We start from the raw sequence: 14,735 nt of genomic DNA on the forward strand, positions 1-14,735 counted from the left end.
TTGCAGAAATGATAAACATAAGAAGAGCCCTCCTGAATCAGCCCAGGGTCATCTGGCCAGAGCCCGGAGTGGTGGGAGGCACCAGCTGGGGAGCCCCCAGGGGAAGAAAGCGCAGAACTAGAGGACTGGTGGTCAGACAACGATGAGAGGTCAGAGGGAGAAGAAGGGCAGCCTGGGAGGAAGAGGTGTCAACTGCTGGAGAGGCAACAGGGTTCAGCGAGCAGGAAGAGGCTGGAGCAGAGAGCAGCTCAGATTCTGAGGCTGAAGCAGAGGCTGGAGAGGAGGAAGGCTGCTGAAGAAGCCAGAGTGTCTCCTCCTGCTGCTGCAACCACCTCCCCTCCCCTGCTGGTCTCCCAGAGCCAGAAGAGGTATGAAGAGGGTGGAGCAGAGACAGACAGGGTGAAAAAGTTTCCAGTTGCTTGGGAAGGACTCGGGGAGGAGGAGACCACCTCATTGCGGGGAAGAGTTGCTGTGCTCACTAGGCCTGGCCTCCTCTTGGAATAAAAAGGGTTAACTTTGCTGACACTGTGAGTTATTGCTGACCTGCTCCTGACCCCTGCCCTGACCCCCAGCATCCTGACCTCACAGTGGTTGAATAGTTGCCTGCTGTGGGAAACCAGCAAGCAGAGTCTGAGCAGAAGAAGAACTCGCCTCTCCTGGGGTGTCCAGCAACTGGTGCTCAGAAAGATGGCTGCCTCCAAGCATGGCCAGAGCCTTATTTCCTCCCCATAAATTTGTAGAATCATCTTTTAGAGTCATTCAAGTTGGTGGCCATCACTGCCTCCTGTGGGAGGGAGTGCCGTAGTTTATGTGCTGCATGAAAAAGCATCTCCTTTTAGGTGTCCTGAATCTTCCAAAATTCAGGTTCATTGGATGTCCATGAGGATCATAGAATTGTAGAATTGGAAGGGACCATGGTGGTCATCTAGCCCAACCCCCTGCAATGCAGGAATCTTTTGCCCGACTTGGGGATTGAACCTGTGACCTTGGAATTAAGAGTCTCCTGCTCTACCAAGTGAGCTATCCAGGATGCAACCAAAAGGCTCAAGGGGGTGGAGCAATTCCCCTATGAAGAAAGGTGGGCTGTTAGAATCATAGAATGTAATGCAGGAATCCAGAGAGTTTAGAGAAAAGTCTGGTAGGAAGCAACACAATAGAAGTTGTGCATGGCTTGACGAATGTGGGTGGGGAGACATTTCCCCCCCCCTGCTCCTAATCACAGTGGGCTCACCCAATGAGTGTGTACATCTAAAACTCTGTGGTCTGTTGCCCGGCTGCCAACTTGGGTGCTCCATCATCTGGGGATGAGGGGCACGGTGTCCTCAGTGTGTATCTGCTCCTCCCTCTGAACCAGGGGAGGCTGTGCAGGCCTTGAGTCAATGCCCAGAGGCAGCGATGGGCTGGAGTGGAGTCAGCAGACGGAGTCTGGAGCCAGGAGGTGGTTCTCGTACCCAAGGGATGGCCTGTTGTGGGAGAGGCTGTGCCCCTGCTGCAAAGGAACGAGTCCCTGGTTGAAATTTGTGGCTGGAGGTTCATGGAACTGTAGGGGTCATCTAGCCCAACCATCTGCCATGCCAAATCTCAACTGACAGATGGCCATGACAGAGGGTTGGCTTGGCTTGGGTGGTGTGGAGTGCTGACACCCAGGTATGAGACTGGCACACTACTCATGGTCTGTCCTGGGTGCAGACAGTTTGGCCCTGCCCACCCCATGCCTTAATGCAGCGGTTCCCAAAGTGGGTGGCAGAGCCCCCTGGGGGCCTGGGGGATTCCCCAATGGGCTGGGAGTGTATAGGACCATCAGGCTTTGCCAAAGGTGATATTCCTCAACCAAGTTCGCCCACTTGGCTGACTTAATTAAACTAGCTTTAACTGGGTTTTGAAGAAATGTGCAGTTAATCATTTCTGTTCCAAATTTGACTGTGTTGTTATCTTCCTGAGCAGCTTGTGCAAACCACACTTCTGAATAATGCTTTTTATAGGGTAGGGAGGCAGCACAGGGGGTGAGTTTATGGAACTAAGCCGGGAGCAGCCCAACGAAGTCTGGGGATGCTCTTTGTGAATCCGGCGCCTGGTTGGCTGCTGTGAGACGGGTCATTGGCCTGATCCAGCCTCAGGCTATTCTCATGTTCTGATGAAGTTGCCCTGGAAGCTGCAGCTGGTGCAAAAGGCCGCTGCTGAGCTCTTGCAGGGGGTGGGCAGGGAGGGGACCCCGTGTGCCAGCAGACGCCCAAGCACTGCCAGGCCTTATTTGAGGTGCTGGTGATGCATGTGCAAATCCCTGGATGGCCAGGGGACCCTCAGTGCTTTAAAGACGGCATCTCCTGGCCTCCAGTGCTGGTGGGGGTGGGGGTGTGAGAGAGAGACAAGACTCAAGTTCTCCTTCTTGGAGGCTCCATGATGACGAATTCTTCGCATTGCAGGGGGTTGGACTACATGACCCTTGGGGGTCCCCCCTTGGTGATGCGTGTTTGTCACCATCGTTTGGGCATGAAAGAAAGGAGATTTTGACTAAACATCTGGAAGAATCTTCTGATAGCAAGAGCTGTTCAACAATGGAAAGGTCTCCCTCGGAAGGCGGTGGACTCTCCTTCCTTGGAGGTTTTTAAGCAGAGACTGGATGGCCTTCTGCCTTGGATACTGTAGTGAAGATCCTTGAATTGCAGGGGGTTGGACTAGATGACTCTTGGGGGTCCCTTCCAACTCTACAATCCGATGACTCTATAGAAGCATTCCTGTTCACCCAGGTCTGTAGTCTGAGGTGAGGACAGAAGAATTGCTGCACAGAAAATGTGTTTCCTTTTCCTTTTTTTGTATTTTTCAAATTATGTTGTAAGGCCGCTCTGGATTCTTTTGGGAGGAGCAGCAGGGTGGGTGTTGTAGAATCACAGAATTGTAAACTTGGAAGTTTACAATCAATGTGCAGAGCAGCTGTAGCCTGACACCTCCCAGATGCAATCCTGGCTGGAAAAGGATCTGGGGCCAGGGCCCCCACCTCTGTTGATGGGAGCGAGGAGGAATTCGGTGTCTCACCTGCTGAGTCACGGTTCCTCCTGACCCCAAAGGACCTTTCCTGGCAGGCACCCACTCTGGACGCCAGGTGTCCTGGATGGAGCCCAGTCTGTGCCTTTCCATTCCCTGAGCAGGGAGCCTGGCGCCAAAGGGACAGAGGGACCTTCCAGGCCAAGTCCCCACAAAAGAGTGCCAGCCCCCATTTTCCACGGCAGCCCAGAGAGAGAGGGGCTTCCGCCTCCCCCAGCCAGTTTAAAAGAAAAAGGAAAGGGTTGTATCTCAGTGGCAGAGCACTTCTTTTGCAAAATGGTCCCAGCTCAAACCAGGTAAGCTCTGGGGTTGGGGCAGGCAAGGGGCAAGGAGGAGCCCCTGCAGACCTAAGGATGCTAGTGGTGCTGTCATGAAGTGGGTGCCTACAGAGGAATGGTGAGAGGAACCAGGTGGGGAATCCCCAACGGAAGAAGGCGCAGAGCCTGGAAAGGGGTGGTGAGACAACGATGAGGGTCAGAGGGAGAAGAGGGAAAAGACGGGGGTGAGGAGATACCAGAAGCTGAAGGAGTAACAGGGTTTAGTGAGCAGGAAGAGTCTGTGGCAGAAAGAAGTCCAGAATGAGAGGCAGAAACAGAAGCAGGAGAGTAGGAGGACAAAGGCCAAGAGGCAGAGATGAGTGGGGCTGGTGAAGACTCGCAGGTGCCTCCCCCTCCTGTGTGGGGTAGTTCCTGTCCAGTTGCTTTCCCTGAACCAGAAGAGGTATTAAGAGGGTGGAGCAAAGACAAGCAAGACAAAGGAGCCTCAGATCGCTTGGGAAGGACCACGGGGAGGAGGAGACTGAGGCAACTGGGGAAAGACCTTCAGTCCTTGCAACTGCCTCATTGGGGCAAGACCTATCAGGAAGAGCCTGGCCTCCTGAGCTGTTCTATTTCTTTGAATAAGGAGAGTTAACTGCACCGACTGACCTGCTCCTGACACTTGCCCTGACTGCCGCTGTCGTGCAAGGGTGGGGGGGTTGGTGCAGTTGGGGGCCAGGGCAACTTGCCACCCCCCCACGTCTCACCCGATGGCCAGCTGTGGCCTCACATGCCCTGTGGTCCAAGCACAGTGGGCAGCAAAAGAGGACAGGGATGTGACTGGATGACCACTCCATCTTCAGTTCTCCTCCCTCTCTCCCAACACTGAGAGCTGAATGCTGGAAGATTCAGGACAGGTAAAAGGAAGGCCTTCTTTATGCAGTGCAAACTGTGGAACTTCCTCCCACAGGAGGCAGCCATGGCCACCAACCTGGATGACTTTAATGGTGGAAGAGAGGGCCCTCAATGGCTCTGCTGGGGTGGCTCTGATCGGCAGCCGCGCTTCTGAATCCCAGTTGCCAGTGACTCCAGGAGGGGGGAGCGGCTCTCATGCTCAATCCTGTTTGGGGGACATCGGGTTGGCCGCTGTGAGAAGAGGATGCTGGGCTAGATGGGCCCCTGTGGCCTGATCCAGCAGGCTCTTCTTACAGGGCTCATGGTCAGCTGCGATTCCTGTGTTGCAGAGGGTTCGACTGGATGACCTTTGGGTGACCCTACCAACTTTATGTTTCTATGATTGTTAGAATCACTGAATCGTAAAGTTGGAAGGGATCCACAAGGGTCATCTAGTCCAACCCCCTTCAATGCAGGAATTTCGGTGAAAGCACCCGTGACAGATGGGTATCCAACCTCTGCTTACAAACCTGCAAGGAAGGAGAGTCCACAACCTCTCATGTGAGCCCATTCCACTCTCAAACAGCTCTTATTGTCAGAAAGTTCTTCCTGACACTGAATCTCCTTTCTTGAAGCCTTGGGTTCCAGCCCTACCCTCCAGAGCAGGAGAAAACAACCTTGTTCCCTTTTCCATGGGATAGCCCTTGAGATATTTGAAGATGGCTATCCTATTGCCTCTCATACTCCGCTCCTTCAACCGTTCCTCAACAGGCTTGGTTTCTTCTGCTCTCCAGGGTAAGGGGAGAGTCCCAGCACCTGGCTTGTCTGCCTCAGGTGCCCAGCGGTGTTTGGTTGACCCGGAGGGGTCAAGCCTTGGCTGCGTGGGGGAAGGGGAAAGCAGGTGGCTGCCCCAGGGCGAGTGGAGGCCTGTCGAAGCCGCCCAGACCCCCGCCCGCCACCCCAGTCAGCAATTTTGCAGGCAGCTGACGAGGCATCCGAGAGAGAGACAGAGACGCAGAGGGAGAAACAGGCCCCGGCAGGTTCACCGTCTGGCCCCGGCGGGAGGCAACAGGGGCGGGAGGGGCACCGGTTGCTTGCCTGCCCCTCTCTGGGGGTGGGCGCCGCTCCTCCCCTTGCAGCTCCTCTTCTCCCCTGCCCCATCGCAGGCTCCAGGGCCGCCTCCCGCTCCTCTGGCACCGAGACACAGGCTCCTTTGTCCGCCTTTGTCCTGGGAACGGGATCCGGGCGGGAGGGAGGCCGTGCCGCTCATTCATCCGCTCTCTCTCTCTGTGTGTGGTTCCGCTCCATACAGGATCGTAGAGTTGGAAGGGGACCCCAAGGGTCATCTAGCCCGAGCCGCTGCAAGGCAGGAATAGCAGCCAAAGTCTCCCTGGCAGGGGCAAGCTCCAGTGACGGAGAGCGCCAGCCTTCGAAGGAGTCCGGGATGGGCCTCCTCCTCCTGCCCGCCTTGGGCTCAGCCTCCCGAGACTTGATTTAATCCTTTTCCCGGCAGGGCGTCGGATGGCGAGTCTCTTTCCGATTGTCCTCTTCTAATCCCTCAAAGGGATTATAGCGCTGAGGGGTTTGTCTGCTGTGGGGCGGGGCGGGGGAGCAGGAGAGGAAGATCAGGGCACAGATGGCTCCAGACAGGCCTTCTAAGAACATAAGAACATTAGAAGAGCCTGGCCGCTGGATCCATTTGCCCAGCATCCGAGCACAGGCATCCTCTTCCTTCCACTCCTGCGGCTTCCAGAAACTGGAATCTGGAAGCAGAGCCGAGTCATGGCCTAGCAGCCCTCCTGAGCCCTTCCTTCTGCATGGATGTGTCCAGTCCTCCTGAGGGAGGGAGTTCCACAGTCTAACTCTGTGCTTCATGAAGAAGTCCTGCCTCTTTCAGCCTTCAGCTTCACTGGATGCCCACAAGGAAAACTTCGTCCTCTTTCTCTGTGCCAGGCATCATTTTACAACCTTCTATTGTGTCGCCTCTTATTCTTTTCTCTAAACTAAAAAGTCCCAGACGCTGCCACCTTCCTTCTCAGGGAAGTCACTTCATTCCCCACAACCCTTTCAGTGGCCCTTTTCTGAAACTTTCCTGGCTCCAAAATATAATTCTTGTGGCCAGGGGACCAGAACTGCACACTGCATTCCCTTGTAGAACAGCCTCATGATACCTGCAGCCTGATTTTCAGTTCTTTTCCTACGAGCTCAGTCTTCTCTGCTCTCCAGGGTTTGGGGGGGGGAGCCTTTTCCCACCGGGAAATGCCAGCGGTGGTTGAACTGGGGCTTTCCTCCCGGAAAGTGGGTGCTCTGTCACAGTGGGTGGTGAGGTCCTTCCCCAAATGGCCCACCTCTGCTGCTAAGAGGAGCCTCCGCAAGGAAGACCTCGCAGTCCTTTCCTTGGTGCTGCTTGTGGGGAACAGCCTCTCCGCAGGGAGGGATCTGCTGACTGGCTTCACCAAATGTCGCTTGATGGTAAAAGCAAGCGCCTCTCAAAGCAGCTTGCAAAAAGATTAAACATAAAAATGAAAACAATAAAATATAAAACAGTGAAATTGGGAAAAATTTACAATATGTTAAAGCTTACAAAAAAGTTAAAATACTAAGTTTCACACCAGCATTTCTTTCTTTGTATGCTCTATTTTATTTTGAAAAATGATATCTAGGTACAGAATAATAAGAATGTCTCCAGGAGTACAGATATTGGTTATTTCTGAGTCAAGTAACAACAGGAAATATAACTTTTAACCCCGCCCTGACTCCCACATAGTTAATTTTTGTTTGCACACAGTGCATTCTCTAGAATAACAGCATAACTATTACAAGTGAGACAAAGTATAAGAATAAGACCAGGAGAATAATATTTAAACACACCATTAACCATCTTTAGGTGCCTGGCAAAAATGCTCCTCTTCAACCAGGCCCTGAAATCTTCTGATGAAGAATATAAAAGGATAAGATCATCGCCAGTAAATGCAATGAACAAGATGGGAACAAAGTACTGAAATATAAACACAGGTGTTAAGTGTCCCATGGAATGAGGGAAGATGCTGTGTATAGTCTTTATTAACACAACCGGGGCACCAACTTGCCACATTGGGGGACACATGGCATGCTGTCACAGGATGCGTTCTGCCCCCACCCAGCGTCTGAGCACTTGTGCGCTGGGCCAGGTCAAGCCACGCCGGCGTCCTGCTCCTGCCACTCTGATGCCGGCACTTGCGCACCAGGTGGGGAATGGGGATCGCGGAGACGGGCTCTGCACTCGGCCTCCCTGTGGCCTGAATACCGGGCGCCGGTGAACACAACTAATAAAAGAGCTCCAAGTTGAAGCACAGCAGCATTTCTAAACATTTGTCTAACAAGAATGTTTTTAGCAGGCGCTGGAAAATCATCATCATCATCATCATCATCATCATCATCACAGCTGGTTGGGTTTGCCCAGCCACTCTGGGTGGCTTCTAACAGAATATCAAACAGAATAAAACTTCAAACATTAAAAAAACTTCCCTAAACAGGGCTGCCTTCAGATGTCTTCTAAGAGCCAGGTAGTTGTTTATTTCCTTGACATCTGGTGGGAGGGAGTTCCACAGGGCAGGTGCCAACACCGAGAAGGCCCTCCGCCAGAGCAAAGGTGCCTGCTCTCTCTCAATTGTCAGGGAGCTCCAAAGTGCAGGTGCTGCTGCACTAAACAATCCAATGCTTTCAACTGTGGAGTGGGGACTGTTGTGTGGCACCAGCAGGAGTAGGTAGGGCTGGACACAGTGCGTCTCCCAGCTGCTCTGTGCAGAGTTTGCTCCTCTTCTCCCTGGCTGGGTCTTCCTGCCCTCAAATCCACTGGATGGAGAGCTCACCCCCCCCCACTTCTCTTCCCCCTCCCAGAATACTCTAATTTTGATGCCTCAGCTCATGGCCACCAGGAATAGCAGTGGCTGGCTTGGGAAGGCCACAGGAAACCAGCGAGAGGAAATTCTGCTTTGAGCAGCATTTGTCCCAGGCAAAAGCACCCAGCTGGGCTCAGCCTTTGGAAACAGTTTGCCACAAAGCCATCGCTAAGGAGACTGTGGCTTGGATTGCTCTGAATAGCCGCAAAGAAAACAAAACACGTAGCGAAGACTTCCAACCAGAGCCCAACGTGGATGTCCCCCCACCCCACTTGGAAATGTCCTGGCAATGCTTCGCAGGGATGCCTCAGACTCCTGGCCACTTCGAAGTTGCAAATTGCTTTGAATAAAATAAGGAAGGGACGTTTTCTTTGAAATTGCGGGTCAGTTTCTGTCTGAGTAGGAGTGTGCAAGTTTTCAAGAACCCACACAGCTTAAGATGAAGAGCTCTGTATAGGTCTTTAAGATTATGGTTTCTGATTTGATTTCATTTTGATGTAAGCTAGGACCCATCACTCCACATTGTTATGAGTTTTTGGAGGGTGGAGATGGGGGTGTCAGTCTGCATGGTGTTCTGATTCCTGTGGTTCTTGAAAAGAGGAGACTGAGAGGAGATATTATAGCCCTCTTCAGATATCATAGAATCATAGAGTTGGAATAGACCACAAGGGCCATCGAGTCCAACCCCCTGCCAAGCAGGAAACACCATCAGAGCACTCCTGACATATGGTTGTCAAGCCTCTGCTTAAAGACCTCCAAAGAAGGAGACTCCACCACACTCCTTGGCAGCAAATTCCACTGTCGAACAGCTCTTACTGTCAGGAAGTTCTTCCTAATGTTTAGATGGAATCTTCTTTCCTAATGTTTAGGTGGAATCTTCTCATGTCAAGTTTGTGGTCAACCAAGACTCCTAGATCCTATCTCAAGGCCTGTTGCATGAAGGAGGGAGCAAGTTTGTTTTTTCCTGCTCTGGACAGTAGGACCCAAACCAATGGATTTGGGTTACAAGAAAGGAGATGATTCTCGGATCCAGCGAGGGTTAATATGTAATGGAGGATTCCATTGCTGGGCTAGTCAGTTAAGTTTCCTAAGCCCTATTTGCCCCCTAAGCATTCCCTTTGTCTAGACAAAGGCTGTTGGCCAGGGAGTTAAGCACCATGATCAGCCTCCCAAAGGAAGGAGCTGGGTTGTCAGGGCTGCAGTTAACTGATGGTGGGCTAATGGGTGGGCTCACCTGGCCAGGATTCTGAAAAAACAGTGTGTGAGCAAAGCTGGAAGCAGGCAGAAGCGGACAGGCAGAGACATGCTTGATTCCTGCTTGATGCAAAGGCTGTCTATGGGAGAAGATATACCTTTTGGGGGTCTCTATGCTGTGAGCCCCTCCATCCTATGCTTAGGTTGTATATTTTGTTGTTTGTTAGTCGTGTTCGACTCTCCGTGACCCCATGAACCAGAGCATCCCTTGGAAACTCTCATTCAAAGCTTCTCCTTTTTTATGTCCATGGAGTTTTCTTTTTCTCCCCCCCCCCCAATTTTTTCTATTGGTTTTCACAGAATTATAAACAAACACATAAAACAAACAGACATAAATCATAACCTTATTAAAAATTACACTTATTAACATTGTTAAGTGACTTCCTCGCTTCCCCTTGGTTGAATTTCAATGCATATCCTTTTAACGGTTTTCCAATTCACAGTTCTTATAAAGTTTAACTTGAACATTAACATCCTTAGATCTTTTCATTTTGAAATTAAACATATTAATTCATCACTTAACTTATATAAAATCCTAAGCCAATTGAGTAACTGCAAGCTGTTTCAGTTAATTTAACTTGAAATATTTAACTAAGTAATCATTAAATTTAGTCCATTCTTCCTGGTACTCCTCCTCCTTCTGGTCGCGGACTCTTCTGGTTAGGTCGGCTAGCTCTGAAAAATCCATCATCTTCATCTGCCATTCTTCCACCGTTGGTAATTCTTGTGTTTTCCACTTTTTAGCTAGTAAAATTTGAGCAGCAGTTATGGCATACAAAAATAATTTAACATATTTCTTGGGCAATTCCAAACCTGTTATTCCAAGAAGAAAGGCCTCTGGTTTCTTTATAAATGTATATTTCAATATTTTTTTTCAATTCATTATAAATCTTTTCCCAGAAGTCTTTGACCTTGGGACAGGTCCACCACATATGATCTTTGGATGATCAGACAGCAAGACTCTGTTGCACAGTGCACTGCATTTAAACCCCAGGAAATCTACACCCCCATCTCTCTATCCAGGCTGGGAAGAGGCAGTCACCTGCCAAGGCTCTTCCCCTTGACAGCTGGTGCACAGCAGGGCTGGATCCGGGTGGGGGGGCTGGTGAGAGTCCTCAGGAGGGGCTGGGCAGAGAGGCCTGGGAGGCTGCATGTGGGGCCTGGACGGAGGCGTCTCTCTCCCCCACAACCCCGCTCACACGAGTGCTGGAAAGGAACCTCTCCCTACCACTCCCAGGTCATAAGGAAGCCAAAGTGGGGCAAAGTCCTTCCTGGATGCAGGAGAAGCCAGGCGGTGATGAGTGGCGTGTGCACCTCAGACTGGGACCTGGATGGCTTCCAGGGATGGCATTTGCTCTGCGCAGTCACTGCTGTAGGGCCTGTGATTCTCTTTCCTCATGAAAACAACCCCCAAAGTATCCAGCTTGACTTGGTTGTTCAGTCAGAATCTCCTTTTTTGCTGTTTGAATCCATTTGTTCAGCTCCTATGTACATATGTATGTACATACAGTGGTACCTTGGTTTACGAACTTAATCTGTTTTGGAAGTCCGTTCTTAAACCAAAACCGTTCTTAACCCGAGGCTCGCTTTCCCTAATGAGGCCTCCCACTGTCAGTGCCCTTCCATCATTCGGATTCTGTTCTTAGACCAAGGTAAAGTTCTCAAACAGGAACATTACTTCAGGTTTTGAGGAGTTTGTAAACCAAATCGTTTGTAAACAGGACTGTTCTTAAACCGAGGTACCATTGTACAGAAGAATGTAAGAAGAGCCTGCTGGGTCAGGCCAGTGGCCCATCCAGTCCAGCATCTCCTTCTCACAGTGGCCAAAGAGTTGTCCACAAGCAGGATTTGAGCTCAAGAGCAACTCTCTCCTGCCTCGGTTTTGAGCAACTGGGATTCAGAACACAAGATCCCGACCACCGACGGTGGAGGCAGAGCGGAGCAATTGCAGATAGAAGCCATTGATAGCCATCTGCTCCATAAATTGGTCTAATCTTTTATGACCACCACTGCTTCCTCCTAAGGGAGGGACTTTCACATTTTAATGGTGTGCTGGGTTAATGGTTAATGCTTTGCGTGTCTGGTGGTGCTGGGGGGGGTGTACTGGGAGAAGAGACCCCCCAGCCCCCCCCCGTGAGCTCACCTGCTCCTTCCATGTCTGTGGCCCCCACGTGGGCACCTCGCTCCCTGGCACAGTCACAACATACTTCCCAGAGCAATGGATACTGAGGGTGCTGCAATATATGGCCACTGCCCCACACTTCCATGTATGAAAGAGTTAAGCGGATATAAGACCTCAGGCTGCAAGGGGCTTAGTCGGCTCTCAGCAGCCTCTGCGCCCTGCTTCTCAGGGAGATTTTAAAGCCTGCATCTTTGCTAACCCTAATATTGCATGATCTTTTTCGTAAGGAAACAAAGTACTATTCTTTTTAAGTCGTTTGGAGCCTCTCTTTTTTGTTCTTTCTTTTACTGCCAGCGAATAGAGACATGTTTGCTGTAACTTCTGGCAACTCTGTGAGTAAAATAATGCCTTATTTGCAAAGTTAAGTGTGTGATTTATTGTAGCCTAAGCGTTTGTTTAAAGGCAGGTGACGAAATCTAACCAAGTTTAAATGTGCCTGGAGCAATCGCCATTGCGCTGCTCTGCTACTGGAGAATAGGCATATCTTTTCCAACTCTCACTTTCCAACAGGGGGCGCCTCCCACTTGGATAATATTTGTGGGAGGGAGATTTCCCAAGCAGTATATCCCCCTCCCCATCTCAAGGCTGAGCTGCCATGGGGTGGAGAAGAGCCAAGCTGCTGCAGAGGCGACATCTCTTCCTGCCCCCGTTCCCCTCGCCCCTGCATTTTAATCGGCTGTAGGATCGCTCAGCGCCTTACTTCAAACTATAGGGAAGGAGGACGGGGCCGTTAATCCACTGAAAGCAAGGCAGTCAACCCCCCAGGCAGAGTCTCGAAGGAACAGCGGGAGCTTTTGCTCCGCGTGGAATATGGCTCGACTCAACGATTCTCTCGTTACCCGGAGGTTGTCCTGCTGGGCTGCCCGGGCAAAGGCAGAAGAGGCTTCTCCTCTCTCTGGAGGCTTTTCAAGAGATGTCACGAGGCCACCCGTCAGCCGTGATTCCTTCGTTGCTGGGGGTTGGGCTAGATAGTCCTTGGGGATCCCTTCCAACCTTAGGATTCTTTTTTTTTTTAAGTTGCATTGATTTATTTCAAACCTTTCTACACTGCCCTCCAGTTAAAAACTTCCAGAGTGATTTACAATAACTCATAAAACAAAATAGCAATAATCAATAAAATAGTTAAAAGGTAGCACCAAAACCAACAAATCAGCAGCAGCAGCAGCATGATATAGGCTGCTATTATGCAAAAGTAAGTCCAGTTTGGTTTCCCATCCCAATTAAAATGTGCATTGTAATGTGATGCTTTCTTATAAAAGTTTGAAAAATAAATAAGTAAATGAATAAATACACAGGAGTTGCCTGACTTACCGTATTTTTCGCTCTATAACACGCACCCGACCATAACACGCACGTAGTTTTTAGAGGAGGAAAATCCGTAGGCATGCCACCCGTAGGCATTCCCTCTATAACACGTACAGACATTTCCCCTTACTTTTTAGGAAGAAAAAAGTGAGTGTTGTGGTGCAAAAAATACGGTAGCTGTATAGTCCTACAAGTTCTAACAACACTTTGGTATTAGTGCATCCTGTGTTGATATGCTTTATAATTTATACTATGGGTCACAGGTCCAGGTTCTGACATTTCCCATTGGCTGGGGAACGTAGCAGAGCTACCCATGGTCTCTGCTTTTTGCCCTGGCCATGGAGCTTTGGCACTGAAAGCAGATGATGATAAAAGGTTTTGAATTATTTGGAAAAACCCATCTTATCAATATTTTGCAGATGATGCTGCGCTATACCTTTCTGATCCTCAAACTTCATTACCTGCTGTTATACACCAGTTTGCTATATATGGCATGATATCTGGGTTAACTGTTTTTTTAAAAATATTTTTTATTAAGGATTTTCTTGTTTTACAGAAGTGTAGTGCCTCGTTTTTTTCTTCTTCTTCCATGTAACATTTTTACAAATCCGTTTCATTTGTTGAGGCATTAGGGGGAGAAGAAAAAAGAAAGAAAAAAGAAAGGGGGGGTGGAGAGAGGGAAGATGGATGGGGGTGGGGTCGGGTGGCGGTGTTTCTATTATGTTTAATGTATGTAGAGTTTGGTGTCAGCGTTGCTTGTGTTGTTCACTTGTGTTCCTTTGGTGGTGAGAGAGGTTGGGGTTGGCCTAGGGTGTGATTGTTTGCTTGTGATTGGCTGTGGTGATCTTTGTTTTTGTGTGTGAGTGAGGTGGGTGGGTGTTTTGGATCAGGTTAGCCATATTGATTTGTATGCTGTTGGTGGATTATTGTCATTGTCCTGTTGGGTTGTGTATGTGATAAAGGGGAGCCATACCGGGGTGAAGGCGTCTTCTTCTGTTTGTCCCCGTGTCAGTTTCAGTTTATTAGTTAATTTTTCTAGTAGGGCTGTTTCCCATACTATTTGGTACCATTGGTCCATGCTTACTCCTGACAGGTCTCTCCAGTGTCTGGTTATGGTGTTTCTGGCTGCTGAGAGCAGGTGGGTTATGAGTTCTTTGTGGTGTAAATGGGCATTGTTGTCTTGGAAGATGTTTAGTAGGGCCAATTCTGGGGTGATGTCTATTACTTGCTTAGTTATTTTACATATTTCTTGTATGGCTGTTGTCCAGAATAGTTGAATTTTGGGACACTCCCACCACATGTGGAGGTATGTGCCTGTGGAGGTGCACCCTCTCCAGCATTTTGGTGAGGTTCCTGGGTGTATTAGCGCTAGTTTCCTTGGTGTTAGGTACCACCTGTAGGTGAGTTTCAGTGTGAGTTCTTTTCTTTTCATTGATATGGATTTAAAGGGGGGTTTAGACCACATTCTGGTCCATTGAGTGGGGTTAATCTCATAGCCTATGTCATTCTCCCATTGTTTTTTGATTGCGTCTAGGGGATTTGCGGGGTTTTGGAGTAGTATTTTGTATATTGCGGATACCGTCCCTTTACCGTTTCCCTTTGTTGTTAGGAGGAGGTTTTTGAAGGTTGTCAGGGGCCTAGTTGCTGCTGATTTTACTGTTGGGTTGTTTAAGAGGGCATGTAGTTGGTGTTGTGTTAACCAGGTCATTTGGGTGTCTTCTAGTTTGTCTTGTATTTCTTGTGTTGACAAGGGTTTGTTATTTTTATAAAAGTCTATTAGGCGATATAAGCCTTTGGTTCGCCAGGTTTTTATCTGGAGGTTTTGTGCTGCATGGTGGAATAATGGGTGGTACGCCAGGGGGATTAGTGGGGATGGGGTTGGGGATAGTTTGCCTATTTGTGTTTTCCATGCTTTGAGCA

This window comes from Podarcis raffonei, chromosome 13, assembly GCF_027172205.1.
Source record: "Podarcis raffonei isolate rPodRaf1 chromosome 13, rPodRaf1.pri, whole genome shotgun sequence".
NCBI lineage: Eukaryota > Metazoa > Chordata > Lepidosauria > Squamata > Lacertidae > Podarcis > Podarcis raffonei.